Source organism: Cydia amplana, chromosome 26 (genome assembly GCF_948474715.1).
Source record: "Cydia amplana chromosome 26, ilCydAmpl1.1, whole genome shotgun sequence".
Taxonomy (NCBI): Eukaryota; Metazoa; Arthropoda; class Insecta; order Lepidoptera; family Tortricidae; genus Cydia; species Cydia amplana.
In genome coordinates this window covers 1,561,257-1,575,030 of record NC_086094.1, presented here as the reverse complement: position 1 = coordinate 1,575,030, position 13,774 = coordinate 1,561,257, and the positions used below count along the sequence as shown (strand labels likewise).

The 13,774-nt window shown below is 38.7% G+C and overlaps 1 protein-coding gene across 1 annotated transcript in view; it reads right to left on the bottom strand.

The window, feature by feature from the left end:
• The window catches only part of LOC134660168 (zinc finger protein ZPR1), a 200,906-nt gene that overhangs the window by 35,565 nt on the left and 151,567 nt on the right, over positions 1-13,774 (bottom strand). The window lies entirely within an intron of this gene.

Here is a 13,774-nt window from a genome sequence, read left to right as displayed (position 1 = left end):
CCACAGAATAAATAATAGTACTAAGTACAGAAGACTCACTCTCTAACAAAACGCGTCTGTTACGATCAGCACAGATATGGCCGCTAGGTGGCGACAGCGCCACGCGCGGCTTATGGCTTTCCCCAAAATTGGGGCCGAACAGATGTACTTTTAGCTACCTGTAGCAAAGCGACGAAATCGCGGAGTGAGCCACGCCTGGTTCTACTAGCCAAAATAACACATGTAGTCTAATAAAATTAACCGTTACGAAATTAGGTACTATTTAAAGTCTATAAGCTCCTTTATCATGAGTAAGAGTGTAGAGTATTGACATTTGTATGTTAGAGTCTGTGCAGAAAGAGAAGAGTCATTCTCTTGTTTGAGGTAGACCCTTGGATTTTGACAGATCGTGGAAGTGGCGCCCCCTACGCAGTTTCGCGTAGTATTCCCTATTTAGAAGTCAGCCAAACAAACTTATTTTGTTAACCCAAAGAAATTTGCTCCTGTTTTGACACTCTGTTTTGTTCCCTTTATATTAATAAAATTATAATATTATTTCTTTGAATAGGTAATCAAGGACAACTTTCCTCAATATCTGTGCTCACACTGCCACACTCTACTGATGAAATGTGTCTCGTTCAGGAAGATGTGTCTCCGAACACAACAGCGGCTCATGCCAGAGTTGCTGAGAGGACAGGTAACTTAGAATAAACTATTACAATACAAGTGCGGAAAAGAAATTCGAAACAAGTGGCGATAAATTTAAATACGACCAAAGGGAGTGTTTTAAATCGACATTACTTGCGAATTACCTATTTGCACATGTATCGTACAAAGTTTTACAGTACATATGGCACTTTAAACTTTCGACATACGAGTCATTCCAGAAGTGACCCGCAATCTTCTTGTTTATCAACTAGAACGTTTTGCACACTAGTGATGTAATCGGTTGACTGACACACAACAATACTACTATTATTAGTCTGTTGGTTTGTAAATGTAATTATTTTCTTGATTTTCCAGTTCAACACAGATTACATTCGCAGTATAAATCAGCCTTCTCTGCATTTCATCAATTTAACCACAACTGAAGTTGAAACTATTAACTACATCCCTGTATTCAATAGTCTACACACTGCACCACAAAATTATATAAAAAGAATGGAAACCCTAACACAAGACATAAACGTACAGACATCATTACCAGAAAACATAAAAGATGAACCGAATATAGATATAATTGACATAAATAATATTTTAAACAATACTGATGAAATGATAGAGTTTGACATTGAAATAGATGAAGAAGCTAACCATAATGTAAAAGATGAAAATGGCTTAAAAGGTAGGTATGAAAATATTAAAACATATGGAACAGGAACCAAATTTAAGATAGAAATAGAGAGTGAAAATGGTGATTTAATTAATGTTAGTAGTATCAAATCAGGTATGGATAGTATTGTAAATCAAAGTGAAGATAGTTTAAAAAAAGAACCAAACTTAGGAATTGGAGACCATATTGAGAATATAAATGATGTCAGTAGTATACAGAATGTTAAAAAAACGGTAAAAAAGCGAAAAGGAAACGGTAGTACACAAAAGGCTAACAATTCAGTAAAGAAGCGTAAAAGTAATAAAAAGGTGGAGAAAACTGAATGTAATCCTAATGAAATAAATTCTGGTATCAAACCGAAACGCCCAAGGAGAAGAATTAAAAAAGAAAAGGAAGAAATCACAAAGAATAAGATTTTCGAAAGCGAGCATTCAGTGAAAATTGTTTTTTTGAGCAAGGTAAGAATTTGGTACCTTTGTTAACCTTTTGGACGCCAATGACCGATATATCCGCACCGTAGGTTCAACGCCAAAGACCGATTAATCGGTCACAGACCACAGAGCAACATAGACCTATGTGCATATGAAGTTCAATTTCAGTTTTGACACTTCAGTGACGTGGCGTCAGCGTGACAGCTTTTGTGTTTGACACGGCGTCGAAAAGGTTGAGTGTTGCTATTTATACACACACAATAGGGTATTTGACTACTAGTCAAATTAGTTTCGTTTTTCGAACTGTCAAAACGATTTTGCTACTATGGATTTTTTTGACGATTGTGATGTAAACTCTTATAATTTTGGCTTAGGCAAAGTTGTACTGTAATTTATTTCATGAAATCCAAAAGGGTCCAAAAGGTTAACTGTCCATCGGTGGACCTTATGCCTTTTGTATTAAGGTTTACGAACGGTCAGTTAACAGTGTGTGCGATTGTGTATAGGAAGATCAGCTGGCTGAGGTCGCAGCGCGCCGGGAGGGCAGGAACTACTTGGAGTCTCAGTTCAAGTGCGAGGAGTGTTATAAAGGATACGGGATGAAACCGGCTTATGAGAACCATATGCTGCGGCATAGTGCTGTGAGTCCTCTTATCTTATTAGCTGCGTCCCCACAGAGCGAGCATACGCGCGGCGAGGTAATAGGGTATTTGACAATTTTTTATGAATGGTATCAGTCGATCAGGTTTGTTTTGAGGATCAAATGTCTGTATGGGACCCATTGTCTTAAAGCAATACAAAAGTCACAAATGATGGTCAAAGTCTGGCACCCGCACTTTACTGACAAAACGCTTCATAGAAAATGGCAATACATCGTGACGTCACCATGTAACGTTAGAAGCCGTTTCGATTATGGAAAACAAGGAATTGCGATTTTGTAGGTGAAATATTGCGTTTATGTGTATTGTTGCTCTACAATATTTTTTTAAATGACCAGCGAGTCGTGGCACGAAAAAAACGCGGGAATTTCAATAAAAACCGCACCTGGCAATAAAATTACTATGAAATTAAATGACAGCTTGAAACTGACAGCTTGTTTGATAGAAAAAAGAGTTGCCATATAAAAAGTTTTAAATAAATCTCAGTCTCAACTTTCATTAGCCAGACTCTAGGTACCATATTTTTTTCCTATTCTGAAGTAATTTTTTTTTCTAAACTCTTCTTGTATTTTTCTATTATTCACATATATTTTTAAAGTTTCCAATGTATTGTGATAAATTGCTCATTTTCTATCTATTTAACTAGATTTTAGTTATAAAATTATACATGTGTCACAACAACCCTCGCCTCGCGCGCTATTTAGTTTTGAGCCTTATATTACTTTTTACAAGTTTTTATTTAACTTGCCCTGTTAGTATGTATGTTGGTTTGTTAGTTAGTTAGTGTAGGTCAAATCTTGGAAGCTAAATTTGACCCAAAAAATTCCCGATTTACGATTGAGCTGAAAATTTGCAATTTGTAAGTCGGTTGACAATGCAATATTATTACCATCGAGCTGATCTGATGATGGAGACAGGAGATGGCCATAGGAACTCTGTGATAGTACAACCTTTATATTTGGGTGTACCTAATTGTGTTTGGGGTTGTTTGCATAAATTTTGTATCAAGTAGAAACGTCTTCGAACAGGCTGGGACACTGGAGGCCTTGGTCACTTTTTCTCAGTATATGACATTTTTTTTTTCAGTTTATAGTTATTTTTTTGCCAAAAAATTATATGTTTCAATCAATCTTTGGGTGTTATGGCTCCATCGATATTGTCGATGATTCCGCCAACGTCAAGGTTTAGGAAGGCACGTGCTTTATGAAGACAATTGGCCGGTGAATATCCACGACGCAGTTCACTCAGATGAGAATCGAATGTAGATCTACCTACAACCAGGACAAAACAAACATACATTATTAAAACTAACTACTACAAATACAAGTTATTGTTTTTTATGTGTTTAGCTAAGACGTTCACAAAAGGGGAGGTAACTAATGTAAGGAGGAAATTAATGTTAACCGGACGGGGAATTTTAGGGGGGAGGATGTCATATAAGGGGGTAACGAGACGATTACAATCCCAAAATACGTGTTCGAGAGTACCCTCCGCCAGACCACATTCACATAGAGAGTGGTCTCGAACACGCATCTTTTTTAAGCGAACGGGGGTGCAAACGTGGCCCAGTCGAAGGCGAATGATCGTTGATGTAATGTTCTTCGGCATTGACTTCCGTGCACCAGAGAACCACGGCTTATGGAGAATATTTGGTTGGATACTGCGAAAATGTTTAGCAATCTGTAGTTGGGTAGTTTGCCATCGGGTGTTCCAGGCATCCCGCAAGTGGGTCAGAGCTTGGGCCTTAATGTCGCGAGGAAAGCATCGGTCATACATGTGGTTGCCAATCGTTATTGCTTCTTTAGCGTATTGGTCGGCTATCTCATTGCCTGTTATTCCGCTATGACTTGGAATCCACGCCAATATTACCTGAATATTCTCCAAATGACATTTGTAAAGCACGTCTTTGATTTTTAAAGTAATGCTGAAGTTTTCTTTAGCATGAAAAGGCCTTTTGACTATATCTTGCAAGCAACTCAACGAATCCGTTAAAATAATGGATTTATTAAGGTGGTGGGAATAAATGTAAGACACGGCCTCCAACAATGCGACTGCTTCTCCGGAAAATACCGAGTTACCAGGAGGAAGTTAAAAGCTCAAAATAATTTTATATTTGGGAATCCACACTGCAGACCCTACTGGACCGTTGTTATTTAATTTGGACGCATCAGTAAAAATAGTCAAATGATCTGGATATTGATTTAATATTACTGTATTAAAGATACTATCTGCTTCTATTTGGTCTTTGTATATGCCTAAACTAAAAATGACATTTGGCTGGTATATAAGACTATCATAACTTGTTTCGAAAAGAGGGTTTTTGTAATTTTGAAAAATCCTAGTCGGTAACTCTAAATACTTTTTATAACTGTTAACCAATAAGGGAGGGCTTTTATGTGCCCAGTACCGAGAAGTATCTACAAGTTGTTGTAAGGATTCTAAGATTGGGAGAAGTGGATGGGACGCTGTCTGGAGCGTCTTGAATAAAAACCTGTCCGCTAAGAACTGTCTTCGCAAGTAGTAAGGAGGATCCAAGCATTCGACCTGAAGGCCAATTGTCGGAGAAGACCTCATAGCACCTACAATTATTCTAAGACATCTTGCTTGTATACGGTCCAATTTAATATTAATCGAATTTAATAGAAGCGCTGGTGGCCTAGCGGTAAGAGCGTGCGACTTGCAATCCGGAGGTCGCGGGTTCAAACCCCGGCTCGTACCAATGAGTTTTTCGGAACGTATGTACGAAATATCATTTGATATTTACCAGTCGCTTTTCGGTGGAGGAAAACATCGTGAGGAAACCCTCTGGGTTGGAAGGTCAGATGGCAGTCGCTTTCGTAAAAACTAGTGCCCACGCCAATTCCTGGTGTTAGTTGCCAAGCGGACCCCAGGCTCCCATGAGCCGTTGCAAAATGCCGGGACAACGCGAGGAAGATGATGATGATTAATCGAATTTAATCTGTTGTGACTTGTGAGACATCTCGTACTAACATTGAATAATTTTACAATTTTTTTTAAACAAGTGAGCCTAAATCGTAAAGTTATATGTTTAATATTGCTACATTGTAGAACTTTGGTCCGTACCCGTGCGAGATCTGCCAGGTTCGCTTCAAGAGCAGCAAGAGACGGAAACAGCATCACAACTTGCACGCGACCAAGTTGCTCTGCACGCAGTGCGACTTCGTCTCAAGGACCAAGTCAGTATCTTTCTCGGAGGTTTTAACCTCCTAATTTTTGTACATATTCCAAAAATATTTCTCACACCACCTATTCGGAAAAGAGCTTTTTCTTCACTGCTAGGAGGGATCTATGTGGCACTTTTCCTCCCTGCTAGGAGGGATCAAAGTAACACTTTTCTGTTCTAGCAAACAATTTTTACATTTTTTTGCACATTATTTTTTTAGCTTAAAATCTGTTTAAGCATCAGATTGTGTCAACACTAAGATTTTTTTATTTTCCTCATACTTGATGTGAAAAGCAGTATGTGTCACACGGTCAAAATTATTTCGTCTTGGGCGTTAACACTTGAATCCCTCATTACGCTCAGGATTCAATGTACGCCCTTGACGGAAATATATTTTGATCCCTTGTAACACAAACTACTATTGTATTGTATTGTACTTTTTTTTCATATTATGAATTTATTTGGATTAAGCATCTTTCTATCATTTAAATGTATTTCTGACGATCACAATATAGATTCTTATAAATTGACATTAATGTAATTTGTACTGTAATCATATATTGTGAAATAAATAAATCTAATCTAATCTATGGATATGTGCAGGTCCCAGGCGATGCTGCACCACGGACTTCACGCGGGCCGCGTCTACGAGTGCCAGCACTGTGGCAAGGGTTTCAAGTTAGTTCATTTATTACTAGCGACCCGCCCCGGCTTCGCACGGGTTAACAAACTATACAGAAACCTTCCTATTGAATCACTCTATCTATTAAAAAAACCCGCATACAAATCCGTTGCGTAGTTTTAAAGATCTAAGCATACATAGGACATAGACAGACTGCGGGAAGCGACTTTGTTTTATACTGTAGTGATGCGAGTTTATTTAGACTCGCCACAAAAGGTACATTTTATATTTGACGACTGGTCTGGCCTAGTGGGTAGTGACCCTGCCTGTGAAGCCGCGCTTCTGGGTTCGAATCCCGGTAAGGGCATTTATTTGTGTGATGAGCACAGATATTTGTTCCTGAGTCTTGGGTGTTTTCTATGTATTTGTATATTATATATATATCGTTGTCTGAGTATCCACAACACAAACCTTCTTGAGCTTACTGTGGAACTTATAAGTTTGTTTTTTCGAACTGTCAAAACGATTTTGCTACTACGGAATTTATGTGAAACACTGGCATGTGACGTCACAATCAAGTTACCTACTCTTTATAGTTTTATACGGGTTTTAAAATAGAAATTGTGTCTCAAAATAACTGCTGTCTACGTTTCTCTATTAACACATTCATTGCCACCCAGCCAAACAAGACATCCGCGCCAGGCCGCAAAATATTCGTCATATAAAGCTGTAGTACCACGATCCCGACTATCGGGTCGTCCGGCCTGGGAACGAAATCATAAAATACCCGATATAGTCGGGTTTTCGGCACTGAATGTGTTAATCTTCTGCTGCTTTATTTCATGCATGGTGTAAAATAATTAATTTTAAAGCAGTGAAATACCCTATTAGAGCGTTTCTTTTATTTATTGCCATTTTTATATATATTGTGACCTTTTTTGCCACTTTTGTATTATTTCTAGTCAGGATCGCGAGCCCTTTTCATCCGTACAGGAGAAAAAAAGTGTCCTAAAATTTCCATACATTTTTCAAACTTTACTTTTTGTTACCTCCATACAAATGATACAAAGTATATGGGGAAATGGTAACAAAATAGGAAAAATACTCTGGGACATTTTTTATCCCATTAGGATCAAAAGAGCTCGTGATTCTGAGTAGAAATAACACAAAGGTGGCAAAAAAGGTCACAGTATGTATAAATGGCAAAATATAAGTGTAAGGCCTGAGTGGACGCTCGCTCGGCGACGCGTGCAGCGTGGCTGTGGGCTCACGCGTGATGTGAGCAGCGTGCACTAAGGCCGCTCCTATACGTGCGCATTTGTTTAACATGCACGCCGCACGCCCCGCCCCGCTGCACGCACAACAAGAGCGTCCACTCAGGCCTTACACTAAAAGGAACGCTCATTATACTACAATTTTTTTTTGTTAGAAAGCGTACGTCCTACTTTTCTCACATGCGTCACAATCACCTCGCGATGAATGTGGCCTGCGATGAGTGCGGCGAGGTGTACGTCAGCACCCGCGGGCTCAAACAACACAAGGCGAAAGTCCATGCCATGGTAAAGTAGAATTAGCATACTTCCACATTTATTCAGCAAACTTCATAGTTTATTCAGCAAACTTCAACATTTATTCAGCAAACTTCAACGTTTATTTAGCAAACTTCAACATTTATTCAGCAAACTTCAACGTTTATTCAGCAAATAGGCCACAAGGGCACTTAGAGAAATATAAGTAACTTACGACCCGCCTCGGCTTCGCACGGGTTAACATATTATACATAAACCTTCCTCTTGAATAACTCTATCTAGGTATTAAAAAAACCGCATGAAATTCCGTTGTAACAAAACGCGAGTTATTTCGTAGTCGACATCTATAAGTGACCCTGCCTACGAAGCCGATGGTCCCGGGTTCGAATCCCGGTAAGGGCGTTTATTTGTGTAATGAGCACGCATATTTGTTCCTGAGTCATGGGTGTTTTCTATGTATATAAGTATGTATTTATCTATTTAAGTATGTATATCGTCGCCTAGCACCCATAGTACAAGCTTTGCTTAGTTTTTGGCTGGGTCCCAAATAAAACTTTGTAACATTTGCATACTGTTTAAAACAGTTAGAAAAGGTGAAACAATATTTTACACTAACACATGTAATATTTACCCTTTTTTTTGCAAATAAATTATTGTTTGTTTGTTTGTTTGTAAAATAAAATAAAACTGGGGGTCGCTGGTTCGATTCCAGCCCTGGGCACTACAGGCGTTGGTCACGTTTTATTCGTATGCTCAGACATTTATTTCAGTTTGAATTTATAAAGTCGATGTCTGCTTGAATTAAAACAAATTAAATTATTTTGAAAAAGTATGTAATTTAATTTGTTTCCAATAGTGCAGACCCCTTATTCAGAAACGCCCTACGGGACTCAATTAGCTAATAGTAGTTTGTGGTTTTCCTTCAGAGAAGGGTCCGTAAGCTTCATATTCACGGTCAAAAAGTTAAAAATATTAGCGTTTGACACTTTTTTTTCAGAAAATCAAGTGTGAAACATGCTCAGCCATGTTTGTGAGCTTAGCCGCTCTGGACAGACATACGGACACGGTCGGCGAGCATACAGGCCTGTGGCCGTGCGAGCAGTGCGGCGAGAACTGTGCGAGCGAGGACGCGCTACACAAGCACGTAGCGGACACACATCCGACGGAGTCAATTCAATGTGTTGAGGTAAGATGATAAGTTTGATAAGATAATTTAATTGATTTTACTATTTAAAATTTTTATTATTTTTAATTTGCATTATTTCTAATTTAATTCCATTTACTGTTGTTTTAATTTAAATCATTTTGTTTTAATTGGTTCGATTTTGTCTTCAACTAATTTAAATGCTTTGACAAATTTCTTATTTACCTACTGTCATATATGAGCAGGGATTGGATACCGGTATTTTTATTGTATGGGAATGAAAACGGTATTTTTTCGTTTCGCTAATTATTTAATTTATAATTGGGCAATCTAATAATACGAAGCCGTTACCTAAACACACAACTGAGTCCTACATCTCGAGTATAAAATAATTCGAAATATATGGTTACTAGCGACCCGCCCCAGCTTCGCACGGGTTAACAAATTATACATAAACCTTCCTCTTGAATCACTCTATCTATAAAAAAAATGCATCAAAATCCGTTGCGTGGTTTTAAAGATCTTAGCATACATAGGGACAGACAGACAGCGGGAAGCGACTTTGTTTTATACTATGTAGTGATTTCGAAGTTTTTGCAAAAAACCGGTTCCAATCCTTGTAAATGAGTGTTTCCATGCCTGGGGTGTATAATCACTACACCTTATAACCCCGTGCGTAGCCGGGGCGGGTCGCTTAGTAATTACTAATCCATAGCACAGACGACTTCTATTCTAACCTCTTAATAGGGTATTTGACTACTAGTGAAATCAGTTTCTTTTTTCGAACTGTCAAAACGATTTGCTACTATGGAATTTATATGAAACACTAGCTTGTGACGTCACAATCAAATCACTTACTCTTTATAGTTTTATACGGGTTTTAAAATATAAATTGTGTCTAAAAATAACTGCTGTCTACGTTTCTCTAATAATCTTCTGGCGCTTTATTTCATGCATGGTGTAAAATAATTAATTTTAACCTCGTGAGTCTAAATGTACATTAAAATATACATATCCGTTGCAATCTAATTTGAACCTTTCACGAAACAAATAAAGTAGCATTTCTCTTGTTGCGTTTTAAAACAAACGAAATTCGTTCTAATTTACTTATAGAACAAGGTTCAAATTAATAAAAGCGGCCAAGTGCGAGTCGGACTCGCCCATGAAGGGTTCCGTATTTAGGCGATTTAAGACGTATAAAAAAAAACTACTTACTAGATCTCGTTCAAACCAATTTTCGGTGGAAGTTTACATGGTAATGTACATCATATATTTTTTTTAGTTTTATCATTCTCTTATTTTAGAAGTTACAGGGGGGGGGGGACACACATTTTACCACTTTGGAAGTGTCTCTCGCGCAAGCTATTCAGTTTAGAAAAAAATGATATTAGAAACCTCAATATCATTTTTGAAGACCTATCCATAGATACCCCACACGTATGGGTTTGATGAAAAAAAAATTTTTGAGTTTCAGTTCGAAGTATGGGGAACCCCAAAAATTTATTGTTTTTTTTTCTATTTTTGTGTGAAAATCTTAATGCGGTTCACAGAATACATCTACTTACCAAGTTTCAACAGTATAGTTCTTATAGTTTCGGAGAAAAGTGGCTGTGACATACGGACGGACAGACAGACGGACAGACAGACAGACAGACAGACATGACGAATCTATAAGGGTTCCGTTTTTTGCCATTTGGCTACGGAACCCTAAAAATTGGAAAACTTTGTATGGTGGGATATACAGTAAAATACCCTGTTTTTTGTAAACAGTGCTCAATATCGTTCCCGACCGCCGAAGCGTACACGACCCACGTGTCCCGCTCGCACCTACAGCAGAAGATGAAGATCGACACGAGACAGCGCAACTGCCCGCAGCAGCGGGGCCCGTTAGAGAAAAAGGTTATGTGCGAGCAGTGCGGACACACAGTGGCGGTAATAAATTGGTCCCTTTTCACTGAAACTTTCACTTTTACACATTATTAAGTATAGCCTGACCAGTAATATATGATAATTGTCAAGAGGGCGCTGTTATTCTCATGTATAGGGTGACAATTCAGTGTAGTATGAAAAAATTAGTTCCAGTGAAATTCCGCAACATGGCGCACCCTCAATAGATCCTGGTTCACCTATACTTGGGTGAATCAACTTTTTCTTGTCACTCGTTGCCATGTTTCCGTTCTCCTGGGTCACTCTTTAGAACCTGATTTTTAGGCATTTAAATTCACCAAACACGCTTTTTTGTGATACTTATAAACCCTTTCCATTGAGGGTCGTCTACCAAGCGTGTCAGAAGAAGGTGGTGTACAATGTCTTCTAACAAACTATGCTACTTTTGTCTCTTGGCTGACCGGACAGAATAAGAACAAGAAATAGTTGATCCACCCACTTACACATTATAAGTAGTAGAAGGCGTGGCTCACTCACACACGTGTTTGGTGAATTTAAATGCCCAAAAATCAGGTTTTAAAGAGTGACCCAGGAGAACGTAACCATGGCAACGAGTGACAAGAAACTTCACAAGATAGTAGTTAAGTAATTAGTTCGTAATTAAATTTCGTTTCGTAATACATTTTAATTTGCATGCAGTGTTTATGTTTACCTCAATTTTATTGTCTTAGTGTACAATTAGTGGAGTCCAGACGAGAAATTTTATCGCCAATCTGATAAAATTGTCCGATCGAATCAGGCCGTGCGGACGCAAACGCCAATTTGATTCCCTGATCAAATCAGCAGGTGCGGACACAAAAATGCCAATTTTCGAAGTTAGGAATGCAAATTGGTGATTAAATTGTGTACGTGTGGACGCTAGATGAGATTGGCGCCAATTATTTTCCTGACCAAATCGGTCGATTTGCCCAGCTCGTCTGGACTCTTACTTTAGTTATTAAGCATTTAATCAATTTATGTATGTATGTGGCCTAGTGGGTAGTGACCCTGCCTGTGAAGCCACGGTCCTGGGTTCGAATCCCAGTAAGGGCATTTATTTGTGTGATGAGCACAGATATTTGTTCCCGAGTCATGGTTGTTTTCTATGTATTTAAGTATTTGTATATTATATACAGGGTGTCCCAAGAAGTAGTGATATACTGAAGCTGGGAGGTAGAGGACCTAGAGGGCTATCTGAATCACCCCCATGTATGTTCCGCGATTTTTCGTATTTTCGGAGTTATGATTTTTTTTAATTTTTCACCTATCGCCGAGTACGATGAGATTTTTATTTATGGTGACGTGAATTATTGCGGTAGATGCTTGATTTTTTTTGTGTGCTACGCTGATAGATAGGCCAATTCAGTATGGTAACATTTACTATCGTTAGATCTTTGAATGGAATTAAAAAAAAAATAATGCCAAGAAGGATAAAATTACCCAGTATGTTCACAACTTCAAGGGCGCTTAGAAAAATAAAACATACTGGGTAATTTTATCTTTCTTGGCATTAATTTTTTTTTTTAATTCCATTCAGAGATCTAACGATAGTAAATGTTACCATACTGAATTGGCTTATCTATCAGCTTAGCACACAAAAAAAATCAAGCATCTACCGCAATAATTCACGTCACCATAAATAAAAATCTCATCGTACTCGGCGATAGGTGAAAAATTTAAAAAAATCATGGTAGTTCCTGTGCCAAAAAATAGAACGGGTGATCTTTCAAGTATCAAAAATTACAGACCGATTTCCTTAGGTACAATTCTAGGTAAAATACTTGAAAGGTTAATACACCCAGAATTGCAGCGCAATATGTGTGTAGATGATGCCCAGTTTGGTTTTCGTCCCGGCCTCTCAACAGATTCTGCGATTTTCAGTCTTAAAAGCACGGTTAACTACTATGTGGCGCGGGAAACATCAGTATATGTCTGTTTTCTAGACCTTAGTAGAGCTTTTGACCTAGTTAACTTGAAGTTGCTATGGAAAAAAACTTGCTAAATCTAATGTGTCTCCAAAAATCGTGAATCTGTTGAGGTACTGGTACGGGAACCAATCAAACTGTGTAAGGTGGGGCGACACAACCTCTAATGAATATATATTAGAGTGTGGAGTACGCCAAGGAGGCCTGACTTCGCCGGACCTCTTCAGTCTATACGTGAATGACCTGATTGTTGAGCTGAGAGGAACCAGAGTGGGCTGCCATATAGGCACTACATGTACAAATAATTTTAGCTATGCCGATGACATGGTGCTTCTCAGCCCATCAATCAGGGGCCTACGAAGACTTCTGACGGTATGTGAGCAATATGCTCATAGCCATGGTCTAAAATATAACGTACTAAAGACAAAAATGATGGTATTTAAGTCAGGGAGAGGTCCGACGAATGTCCCGCCAGTGTATTTGGATGGAGCACAAGTGGAAAGAGTGAAAGGGTTCAGGTACCTAGGACATTTGCTCGCGGAGGATCTGCTTGATGATGAAGACATCGAGCGGGAGCGCAGGGCCTTGGCCATGCGGTGCAACATGCTTGCGCGTAGATTCGTGCGTTGCAGTGATGAAGTGAAGGTGACATTGTTTAGGGCATATTGTTTATGCTTCTATACATGTCAGCTCTGGAGCAGATTCACAAGACGTGCGATGAATAAAATTAGAGTGCAGTATAATGACGCATACCGCATTCTAATGAAGCTACCAAGATACTGCAGCGCGTCGACCATGTTTGCTGAGGCCGAGGTCCCTGACTTTTTTGCTATTATTCGCTCCCGCGTCGCTTCCTTTTGGAGTCGCCTAAGATCATCTGACAACAGTATTCTCCGTGAGCTGTCCGTGTATCTGGACAATCCTATATACAAATACTGGATATCCGTGCACCGTGAGAGGAACAGGAAGTGACGATCCTGACCGTGACTGCCTAATTATTATTAATTTTAGGTATTTTTTCTTAAGTGTTTTTAACATTTTT